This window comes from Alligator sinensis, unplaced genomic scaffold (assembly GCF_000455745.1).
Source record: "Alligator sinensis unplaced genomic scaffold, ASM45574v1 scaffold173_3, whole genome shotgun sequence".
Classification (NCBI taxonomy): Eukaryota; Metazoa; Chordata; order Crocodylia; family Alligatoridae; genus Alligator; species Alligator sinensis.
Genome location: NW_005842076.1, coordinates 1,752,011 through 1,764,723, shown reverse-complemented (window position 1 = coordinate 1,764,723; position 12,713 = coordinate 1,752,011). Strand labels below are relative to the sequence as shown.

The following is a 12,713-nucleotide window of genomic DNA, read 5'->3' as shown; positions in this document are numbered from 1 at the left end:
CCCCCATCACTTAGAATAAACAGATTTCTAGTGTTTATTCCATTGAGGACACAGGTAGCAACTCATGTGCTTCAAACACATTTTGATATTAGCAAAAGCAGTCTAAACCTTCATTCTCTCTGAGAGCACAGATTTATAATTAGCCTTGATTTATGTTAACTGTATCACATGTATTAGATAACCAAGAGAGCTCAAATATAATCAGATACAAAATGGGTAAGCTATAAACATTACCTTTTGGGATTTCTTTTTCTTTTCCTCTTAATGTGATATTCTTCTTTCATGCTAATTTGTAGGCTGATACTAGACTTGAAGTTGTTTCTTGTCTATATCAAGATTGTTGCTTGACATGTAGATTCCTTCAGGCTATAATAGTTTAGCTGGAAATTTCATGCAGGTGTGCGATCATTTAGCTCATCTGAAGCACTCCATAAAGCTCAATGTCTGTTGCAAATTAAATGTGGGGAATTTATATTTGTTTCAAGAACTAGAACACTTCTTTCTATGAACTTACATGCAGAAGATTTATTAGAAGTGGCTACTTTTCAGATGCCAGAGATAGTTGTGAAGTTTTGTAAGTGAAATGAAAAATCTATAGTATGCAGGTTATTAAAGTTATCCACTGAGAGTAATTCTCTTTTGATAGGCTGAAAATATTTTTGTGTTAGTTAAGCCATTTAATTTTATTTCTTTCAAACATGAACTGTGCCTGAATTTGTCCCATAAAAGTAGCAGATAGATACAGATCAATTGATAAAGGAGTTTGATGAGAAATAAAGAGCATCAGGAGGATTTTTCATTCCCAGGGGATATATATCACACTTTGGAAATCACGGAAACCTGTATGCAGCAGGGATAAAGGGTGAAAATTACAGCAGTACAAGCATACAAAGAATATTATTTTTACATAAAAGGTGACTATCTACAAAACCTGCAATTGCAAGAGAATTATTATTTCCTAGACAGAGGGGGGGGGGGGAAAGAAAGCAAGTCATAGAACTGGGTAATGATGGAAGTGGCAATGCTTAAAGCTCCAATTGCAGGTTTGGGACAGGAAATCAACACCTACCCAATCATTTGAAACCAATAAATAAAGTTAATAAAACTACTATACAGTCCCTAAGAGTGCCACAAAGCCATAATTAAAGTAGGTCATATAATGTTATTGTGAAAAACTCACAAAAAGAATGGCAAAGTAGGAAAAGGAAAAACCACAGTGATTTGAAAATGTATTCACATAAGAGTTATAAAGGGCAAAAAATATGCTCTGAATTCAGATCCTAATAATCATTCTTCCTCCTGATTGCTGTACAGAATACAGCTTATACCTACAGCAGGCCAGGAATGACTCCCTGTCTATGTATTTACTAAGATGTAATGGCCCTGTCTTTAGAGACATTCCATGAAGCAACCTTTGTTCACTGGGTCTTTCATTTAGTACCCAGTCCTCAGTAAGAAGCAGAATACTTCTATGAATGAACATATGCAGGCAAGATGTGATCCCAGTACTGATGAAATAGTCAAAGGAGAAAATAAAATGCTCTAAAAACTATTTATGATTTATTTACATTGCTACCTTGATTGTCTAGTCTGTATATTATTAAGAATGCTCTGCATAAAGAGAGTTTATTTGAGTACTTTGAACATAGATCAGCTATTGCCTTTATACTCTTATGGTATTTACTGATGGATGGTAAACCAGAGTAACATTTAAGACTTAACTCCAATCTTAATGCAATATTCTTTCTTGTTCGCTTACACACACACACCCCTATTATGTCTTCAGGGCTAAATACAGCTAGTCAAACAGCCTGAGGCTGAATTGATTCAATCCTTGCAGGTTAGTCTAAACTGCACAGATTGAACCGATAAGTAAGAGAACAGGCATTCATTCACTTTTGATTCCAGAAATGCAGCCACATGCTTGCAGTGGCTCATGCCAGAAGCCAGGAGGTGCTGGAGTACACCTCCCTGCTTGGCTGGAACAGACTGTTTGAGCCAAGGCTAGCCTGTGCACCCTGCAAGGGAGGTTTGAGGGGGAGATGCAAAGTATCCTGGGATCCTAGAGGACTATGAATTAACATGAATCTGGAGAGGATCTAGGGCAGAAGTTCAATAAACCAATTTTACTTAAATTAGTTAAGTCTGATACTACAGCTATCCAGGTTTACCTTAAAACGGCTTTAGCCATTTTGAACTTCTGTTGTGTTACCTATTTAAACTGGTTTCTGATCACTTATACTGATTTATGTGTAATTTCTACCCTTAGCCCAGCAGGTGATTTATAAATCTATGATGCATCCACAGCATGCATTCTGTGTGTAGTTTTGGTCTGCACTCCTCAAAAAGAATATAAAAGAACTAGACAAGGTACAATGGGCAAAAAGGATGATCTAGGGTATGGAGAAACTTTCATATAAGGAGAACCTAATAGGATAGGCCTTTTCAGTTTAGAAAAGAGATTTTTGAGAAGGGACATGATAAACGTTTACAAAATGTTAAATGGTGCAGAGAAAGTAAATAAGGAGTTATTATTTACTGTCTCTCTCAATACTAGAACTAGGGGACATAAAATGAAACTGTTGGGCAGTAGGTTTAAAACTAACATAAGGAAGTTTTTTTTTCACTCAGTGTGCCCTTTGACTACACAGATAAGACAATCATGGAAGACAATCATCCTCAACTGTGAGGGATTGCTGAAGAAGAATTAACCTGTGGAACTCATTGCCACCATGAGATGTTGTGGAAGCAGGTAATGTAACCCAAATCAAAATAGGATTAGACTAACTTTTGAAGGAAAGGTCTACCAGTAGGTACTGAATATGTTAGATACAGGTGCAGCCTTTGAATCATCAGAACTTCATAAACCTCTGAATGCTGGAAGCTGCTATGCGAGAGGAACAGTGAGCAGAAAATTCTTGTCATGCCCTCTTCACCCTGAGCACCTACTCTCTGCACTGAGATGCGATATTGGGCTTGATGGAGCTATGTTCTGACCTAGAAAATGGCCATTCTTGTGTGACAGGCTCAAAGGGTCATCCCTCAAAGGTAAACTTGAGCCATAACAAAGAACTAATAGATCCTATTAATCAGGAGGAATAAGGGGAGACCTTCAGTCTTGCACACGGAAGCATGTTTCTTTGTGAATTTCCTTCAAGTGATTAGTCTATCAAAACAGCATATCCTAAAAATTATAAGATAATAGAAGTCATTTTCATCTAAAGAAAAATAAATTCCTTATGAATATGTAGCTGGTGTCTTTATTTTTGAAGAATCTATGGAAGTTCTAGAACTAACAGACTAAATTCTTTTTAGGGAACTTGCTATACACTGTAATTTATAGATAACTACTAGGCACCAATGTCTTTGACTGAGCCTGAATTTTTAATCCTAAATATATGACAGTAGATGATTGTCACAGTTGTCAACTCTTGGCTTGATTACACAGTCCTTTGACAAGCAGATGTTGCTAGGTAGACATTAGCATATAAGACACTCTATAAACCATATTTATGGGTAAAAAATCTTCCCTTACTGCATGTTTCTAAGATACAAGCAATAAAAAAAAACCCTTGAAATTTTTCCATTATCTTTTTTCATACAATAGTGTGCTGTGTTTACTATTGCTGTTATGTAAGACTTGAAGCAAATCTCTGTATGGTAGTAATACATTTTTCTTCCATCAGATAAATTCTTTTTAGGCTTTATCATAAAATTTCCATAGTAAAATCAGGTTCTCTACAAATTAAAATATTATGAAAGAGATTTGACAGTTATAGGAGTGAATGCTATCTACTGCTGGTAACTAGGACACACAAACCTTCTGCTATTCAGATAATATTGCAGTATCACTTCATTTCAAAATGTCACATTAGAAATAGTAGTTTGGATTTTTGCATGCTTATTATTATCTTTTACAAAGCAAATTCTTTGCATTTTTTCAACTTTCTTCATAATGAGAGATTCAGCATAAAGAACGCATTGTATTTGTGCTCTGGTCTGATTCACTTATCAAGCACTTGCTGTGTTCCAGATAATTTTAATAAATGCGCCAGTATGTAACATTTATAGTTAGGGCTGTACACGTCCTTCACTCCACTGCCTGAGTCCCCACTGATGTTATTGAGAGATCTGTATGCAAAGTGAGAACAGTACTGCAATTTACCCCTGCTGTTAGGTTTGTGTTAATTCACGGTTTTCTAAGATAAGTCTGAAATGGAAGTGAATCTTTGTATGGGTTTCACAGTATTCTGCTACAAAAGAAGATCTTAGGAGAGCTTTCCCATCTGTTTGTGGAATTGCATTTCCCTAAATTCTAATCTTTAGTGGTATATTTTTCTTCAGCTCAAATTTATGGGTATCAGTATTATTAATTCAGTATTGAACATATGAAGCCCAACAGTTGCATCAAAATGTTCCTCTTCCAAGCATGTCTGACTGCTAGATGGCTATTTGAATTAATTAAATGCATACTGGGACTTGATTCTATAACTGTAACCGACATGAAAATAGCCCTACTGTTTTTAATTGGATTGTTCATACGGCTAAGAATTGCAGATTCAGGCTTATTGGGTTTTGTTTATATATTCTATTCTGGGCTGTACAGAAATTAATTTATTTGCCTTGAAAGCATGTAATATGCAAGAAGTTTTAAAACTTTTGAGACGACGTTGCATAATAAATGGATTTCCAGGTGACTTTATTCTCTGAGATGCAATATACTTAAAATAGAGATAGTGGGGGAAAAGAGAAATTAAAATGGATATCATAAGAATTGCTTTTTGTTTGATTTTTGGTAAACCATTTAAAATGAATTAAGGAGAATTTTATATGTTAATAGAAACGATGCATCAGGAATATGAGACTAAAAATCCCAAATAACTCATTTGCTAGTGTTTCTGCCTGAATATAATTTTAATAAAACCTAAAATCTAGTGTTTTTTGCTGTATTTGTTTTATATCACATTTAGCAGTGTGACATATCCATTGCCTTTGTGGAGATTTAGCTAATGCTGTACCTTAACTAATTAAATCTTGAATGTATAGACCAAGGTGGGCTCATAACAACTACTTCACTCTTGTGAGAATGTGGAAAAGAGCCTTTGCATTGTGATTCAGAGCTATACTGTTGCTGTTACTGAATGAGCAGAAACTTCTGCACCCTTGCTCATGGACAGCTAACTATAACTACTAGTTCTGGCCCATGTCCTCTCCTGAACCACAGATCCCATTTTGAGGCAGTTCTTATGGTGTCCAAACTCTATCCCCTCACTGTCAGTGTGGTGTCATCTGCAATGCTGGGATAGGTGGAGAAGAATTTCCCACTAAAATATCACCAAAAGGTGTCCTAGTAATAGCTAGTTGATTTTCAAGAGTATGTGGCAACATTCCCAGAAGCCTTTCCTGGCTTTCAAAAATATTAGTTTAAGATGTTTACACAAATTATTGCCAATCATATGACAGAGAAAGAGAAAAATACTAGTGGTGTATTCCTTCCATTGAATAATCTTATGTATTTAATAACTAAATTTTCTTGAATCATGAGTACATCCGCTACATCCACCACTCTTATCTTACCTTTTCAGTAGAGGTGGCATAGAGTTCCATACACCTCTGATATAAGAAGTATCTGCATTGTAATCAGACAGTTCAGCCTGTTGTAACAGTTATGATTTTAACTGTACAGTGTGCTTGTTTCAGACTATTTTTTCTGTCGAAATTCTTGATATTTTTCAGTAGCTGTCTTCAAATGAGCTAAATTCCCTGTACATCTCTCTTTTGTAATTATAGGCCATGTCTACACATGCACATTTAATGAGCATTAGCCTAATTTAAGGTGCATTAACGGTGCATGTCTACATGTGCACGGCCTTAATGCACCTTAAAAATGGCGATTTTCATCTATTTGAGCCAAAATGTGATACCTGAATAAAGCAGATATCAAATTTATGGGCAAATAGCTAAGTTGCATTAGTGAACATGTAGACATGCTAACGCACATTAACATGGTGTGTGTCAATGGATAGACACCACTTTAATGTGCATTACTGCATCCACATGTAGATATGTGCATAAATCGCCTTAACCAAAGGCCCATTAAGTATAGGCATGTGTAAATACACGTGTAGACACACCCATAGAGTAGTTAAAATGGGGAGTTAAGACAATTAGTCTTATACTTTAATTTAAATTGGAGATGTTTCTGTACACAGAGTAGAGTACTTTTAGTGAGACAAGGCTTTTAGGAAAGATACCTGACTGTCAAGACATATGCAAGACTACATGAGTAGTTAAAATATATTTCTACTTTAAAGTATTATCAAACCTAGCAACCAATGTTTTTTTGGTTTTTTTTTGCTTAAGCCCTTTCAGTTAATGTCAGAGTCCTTTAACAAAAACTGTGTTCTCAAAGATGTAAAAAATAATGTCAAACCGAAGTAATTATTGTTCAAACATTTTCTATATTTTATACTGCATGATCTTTTTCATATTCATATGGCTTTTCTGTTTTCATTGGACTAGGTACAATGAGTTTAATACATTTTTTTTATTAAATTCCATTTCTAATAACTAGAAAGAATTCCATTCTTCTCTTGCTCTCTACAGTACGTGCTTTAGCATACTACTCACTTCTCTTTAGTTTGCTGAAGAAATACAGGGTGAAAACTTACTGCTCGAGTGCACAGGAAATAAAAGGTCCCTTTTTAATTTGTCACACTACATGATGTCATGACGAGTGAGGTTTGGGTATTAAAACACTGTGTGCCTTTGGTGCAAGTCAGTTTAGCTTGGCAAACCCCAAATGATTTGACTTAACCAGGATTACAATGTAAACAACTGTCTCTATCACTTCTTTGGCTTTCTTACTCAGTAGATGTTTGTTTCTTCCTATCTCTATTTTCCACTTGCTTATCTTTTAGAATCTGCTGAATGGGGCAAGTATCTTGCCTGCCTTTCTCCTTGGCCTGTTCTGCTACTCTTTCCGTGCATACAACTGGTCATCCACCTTTAGAAGATTTTTAGAATTACTCTCTTGTTTCACCAGCTGCAAAGCAGCTTTATAGAGATCATGGTTCATTAGCTAGAAAGAAGAGGGGTGAGAACATACAGACAACTATAGAAAAGTAGAGCTAGTGGGGACCTCAGGAGGTTCTCCAGTCAAACCCCAGATCAAACCAGGAACAAACCTATCCAAATTATAACATAACAAGTGTTTGTCTAACCTGTCCCTAAAACTGCACAAACAATCCTGTAGTACAGCTACAAAGTACATATCGAAAGATAAAAAGAACACCCTGACCTACTACTGGTAAAACAGGGGAACAAGGGCACTGTCAATGTCTCACCACTGAAAGGGTTATTAAATATATCAGTAGCAATCAATATAAAGAAATAACATGAAGCTGACTATAACCCAGCATCAAGCTAGTGGTGACATGAGACAAGTTAGCGTAGTCTGCATACTGGATTAGGCCACTGAGTGGAATTGTATTACTTGGTGGTGGCACTGTGTCTGGTATCTGCTCATAAATACAGATTTGAGGGTTACCATTGTGTCCTAGATTCTAAAAGGGTGATCAGTAGTTGAAGAGTTTCTGCCCTTGAATTGATTGTCAGCCCTGGTATTTAAGAACAAAAAACATATGTGTATGAGGTATCATTTATCCTGGAGACTTTTGCATTGAAATTAAGTGTATTGAGATTGCAGTACCAATGCACATGCCTCATGTACACACAGTCAATGGTCTAGGCCACTGATTCTCAATCAGGGGGCTGAGGCACTCTGGGGTATCATCACTTCCTTTGAAGGGTGTCAGATGATGTGAGGAGATAAGCATATAAACATGCCTTGCCAATCCCCTACTGCGTGGACACTCAGTGAGGTAAGCACTGTAATATTTAAATTAGTTTTTGGTGACTATTTGTGTAGTTAATGCACTTCATTTGTCATTTGCAAATGTATTGAATTGTTTAAAGTGCCTACTCATCCAAACCAGCTGTGAAGGACTTTAACATAATGAGAGGCTTCCCCTCAACTCAGAAGCATTATACTTTTTTTTTTTCTGCCACATGACCACAGTGGCAGCTAGTTCTGTTTCACTTGGGCAATATTATTATAGCTGTGTAAGTCTTGAAAAAAAAGAAAGACTATTATAGCTGTGTGGTACCAAAGCCGAGTAATATCATGCATGTAAGTTTATTCAAAGGTGTCACATTATAAGTCACTAACTTAGTGAAGTTTAAAGAGAGTCCATTTTTATAGCTTCCTGGCAGGAAATCTTTTTTTATATATATATACATAGATGCTTAAATATTACTAGGTGCCATATATGTAGTTTGCTTTCTCTTTAATTTCTCCATAGGATATGTTCTGCTTACCATTCCAAGACTCTTTAGGACATTTTGATACACTTCTTGGAGGAGAAGCACCCCATTATGGCTATTATGTATTACACTGCTACTTTTACCAGTATAAGTGATCAGAAACTGGTCTACACTGAAGCAGAACAGAAGTTCAGCACAAAGAACTGCTCTATACCTAAAATAGAACGGAAATTTGGTCCTCACAGGCTGGTTTAAAAATGGCAGAGCTCAGTCTAAGATTTCTGTCCATGTCCCCTGCCCCCCGCCCCCCGGCGAATGTGAGTTCTGTTTGCTACTGATCTAAACTACGCTGCTTACAAAACTCTGTGTAACTTAGATCAATTCTGTCTTGGGCTTTTTGAATGTCTGTATCTAGGCACAAACATCAGCACCCATTAGGGCAAGAGCATGCCCATATGTATACAGTGTGAGGAAGTGTTGACTGCTTTAGAATTTACAAAATAAATGGACAAGACAAGTAAGGCAATGTATTACTAGCATCACCTTAAGTATGGAAACAGAAGCAGAGAGAGGTTAGGTAGTTTACCCGTGGTCAGTCTGGAAATCTTCGGCAGAGCCAAGAATTCAACTCTAATTTCTTTAATTGTAGTTCAGTACCTTAGCAACACCAATCCTTCCTCCAATATTTACCTACCAGTTTTAAACCATCTCTACCACCTTCAATTAATTGATTTCTCACTTTCTAGTCTTCGTAATCTAAACAGGTCTTTCCTAACTTCCTGGTATGACCTGTTTAAATACTTAATTATGCACTATAATGAAGTCCGTCTCTTTTTCAAGACTAAATTATTCACTTCACAATGCTTTGCCTCAAAAGAGAGACTTTTTTTTATCTCCAAATGTACCTTTACCACCCTTTCCATAATTCCTATTTTGTCTTAGAAATGTTTCTAGTTAGAATATTTTAAAAGAAAAGATTTTAACATTTGTGTTGGGGAGGAAATAAATTATTATTTTGGTTTCGTGAAGCAGTTTTTTTGGGGGGAAGGGGGGGTTGCCAGCATGTCCTTTGTAAGCAGGCTATGTCACATCCATCTCGCACAGAGAAAATAACACAGCGGAACAGTAATTGCACAGCCCTGGGTGAAATCCCGGCTCAGTTGAACTGAATAGCAAAACTCCTATTGACTTCAGTGGGGCCAGAATTTCATCCATCTTCTATATTCCCCCATGCTGGAGGAGAACAACAGCTTTGTGATGTACTAATCTTTTTCCTGAAATAGAAAAATAATGAACAACAAATTAGGGAAAATTATGCGTTTTTCCCCCTACCCTTGGATGGTTTTTATGATATATGGCATTTGCATAATTAAGCAATCTGAGTCAGAATTCTTAGTATATTTTTGCATTATAAAATAAAAGTTGCTGTCAATTTTGAATTAATTGTCCAAGCATTCAAATTCTAATAATCTATTAGCCTTCTTTATAAAAACCTTGCACTTCTAATAATCTATTAGCCTTCTTAATAAAACCCTTGCCCAGCCATGTTGATACTAAATCACCCAGTGCTCCTCTAAAATTCTTTTAACTTCAGATATCAAATCCTTCAAAGGAACATTTTATTTACAATGATCTTGCTTCATTTTAATATCATCTTGTATTCCACTCATCTAAATCCTGCTAAAACCAGCCCAACCATGATATCATATCTGATCCTCTGTTTTGCAAATTTCAGTTTTATGCTGTTATTCTGACCATGTAAATTATAGCGGGAGCATCTACATGTGCTATTAGCACAAAGCAATGAACTCCGAAGCATATCGTACCAGAGTTTATTGCTCCCAGGTGCACTGTTTGAACACGTTCCTGAGACTGCAGCATGTTGAACCAGGTCAGAGCAGCCCCAGCTGGTAGGGGGCCCCAGGGGTCAGCCTGCCACCCTGGGGCTGCTCCAGCCCAGCTCAACGTGTTGTGGAAGGGCTGGCTGGGGCACAAGGGTGCTCCAGTGCAGGGCTAGTAGGCAGTACTATCCAGCTGCATCTGCATCTATACATGCACTACTGCAGTGTAAAAATCTCCCCAGCAGGATAGTATTTTTATTTACAGGTGCTACCCTCCTGTGGAGTTAATCAGTTTCCTGCAGCCTAATAGAATGTTTACTGTGGAGCTAATTAGTCTACTCTGCAGTAAAAGTCTCATGTAGATGCACTGTGTATACTAGAAATAGTAGCAACCTGGATCATTTGCCCCTTAGGTGGGGTATCCTATCTCCAGAAATCTGTATTTCAAAATTATGATGTTTGATGATGTATATAGAAAGGATTCTGTAGTAAATACAGAATTTTGAAAAGGTAATGAAGTCCAAATTGTGGTTATTTGAAACAGAATTTGAAAATGGGGGAAGTTCCTCATCTGGATAAAATGGTGGATTTCCATGATAGATAATCTGTAAAGAGAATTCATATAGAAAGAGAAGGAATGGCTTGGCTCAAATGATTGACTTTTCTATACTTGTGCTGAAAACTGTCAGTAAAAACAAGCCCTTGTTGGCGTTCTTAGTTTGCATGTGTCCAGGTGGCCATGTTTAATATTCATGGATAGTGCAAATATATGTCAGTGTGTGTCAACATGGATGAGAAGCTATGCTGTTCTTGAGGGTTACATAGTCCATCTGGAACCAAACATGGCAATTTTGGATGATTTAATATTCTCTTTGCATTTACTTTATTATATTTTTAAACCATGACCTACAGAAAATCATGTCTACTAGAAGCATTTTAAAAGCTGCTCATGCAATCAGTTCAGAAATCATATAACGATTTTGTTGTGGCAGAGACTTAAGCATTCAGTGTTATTTTTGTTACACTGATGGCATGGCCTGAAAATACCTACAAACAGCCTCTGTTAATTACAAAAATATTACCCAGTTTAGTTGTGTGATGTCTTTCATGACATGTCATTACCAGTGTTTCTTTTGCAAGAGATTATTTTTCTGAAACTAGAAGTAACTCAATATTGACAGAAAGTGAAATGTGAGCCAGTTGTCATTGTTACTCATAAATGATGTGACCTACATCTAAAGTAGAATTCTGTATAAAATTATCTGTCTGAAATAATAGCGTTAAAAAGTGACATTTGCCCTTTAGATATATAGATATAAATAAAGGGTAAATTAATCATAGTGTATGAGTCATTTTATAGATTACTTCGATGCTATTGTTGTTATGAAAGTTTTATTCCCTGATGATGATATACACCTGATAAGGTTTTAGAAATTTAATTGAAAAAGTTTAATAGAGAATTATAATTATAATGTGCCCTTTTGCTGAAATACAAATGAACTATGAGATTCTTTGTAAAGGAAGCTAGGGTAACTAGCATTTTCATACACCTTTGAATATCATATCAACTTCTTGCTATTGTTAATAAAATTATGGTTGGTTTACTGAGTGAAATACTTTAAAAATAAATAGTTTCTATACAGATAATGGAAAGATTTTAGTATCAACTTGTTTCTATTTCACAGCACTGAGATGATAGGAAAGAAGATTCACTTAAAGGTCATTGCTTATGGTGTAGTTATATGTCTTACAATGGCTGAATGATATTTTTAAAAAGAATAACTGAATGCTTATAACTTGCAGGACTGATATTCTTTCAGATGCTGACAAACATACATCTATCTAGATAATGGAACTGATTGTTTCTTATATGTGTTTGTTCATATAAATACAACATGTAGTGCATTCAGCTGTGACTCATGAATAAATCTCAAAGATGAATGAGGAACCAGAGCATTCAAATCTGATTTCCAACTGAAGGTAAAAAAAAATCTGAATTGAATTGCTTTAGTTTATTGGGAAGAACGCATTTTCATTTAACCCTTTCTCTGTTAATAATATTTTCCATGTTATACATTGAAATAATTTTGGCTGGGATTTTCAGGAGTCCAAGAGAGTGGCATCCAGCTCCATTGAAATAAGGCACCAAGGCCTATTGAGTTACTAATGTTATCAGAAACCTAACTTGCACAGAGTCCTTTGAAAGTCTTTGTCTGCAAGAACATGGCAGTTATATTTGAGACATTCCACTGGTGTTGTCTTAACTTCCAGATCCAAGTCAGTGATCTAGTCTTAAGCCTTTATATCCTTATAGTCAAAGCAATGTTAAATTCCACCAATGAAACATCCTAGTACTTTCCTACTATTAATTTTAATTCCTTTACCAGTTAAAATTAATTTTCATTTCAATTCCTTTACCAGTCCTGCATCTCTAAGTGCCAGTTTTCTGCCTGTTCCAAGTTGCCCCATCTTCCAAACAGGAATATAGTTGTTGTTAGGGTCAGAAGGGACCTATTAGATCATCGAGTCCAACCCCCTGCCCTGGGC

General features: G+C 36.2%; 1 long non-coding RNA gene across 2 annotated transcripts in view; it reads left to right on the top strand.

Moving 5' to 3' along the window:
- The window catches only part of LOC112550307, a 90,666-nt gene that overhangs the window by 11,747 nt on the left and 66,206 nt on the right, over positions 1 to 12,713 (top strand). For both annotated transcript variants that reach the window (XR_003094082.1, XR_003094081.1), the window contains exon 2: positions 2,652 to 2,752. This is a non-coding gene — a long non-coding RNA (uncharacterized LOC112550307). The remainder of the gene's footprint in view (positions 1 to 2,651; positions 2,753 to 12,713) is intronic.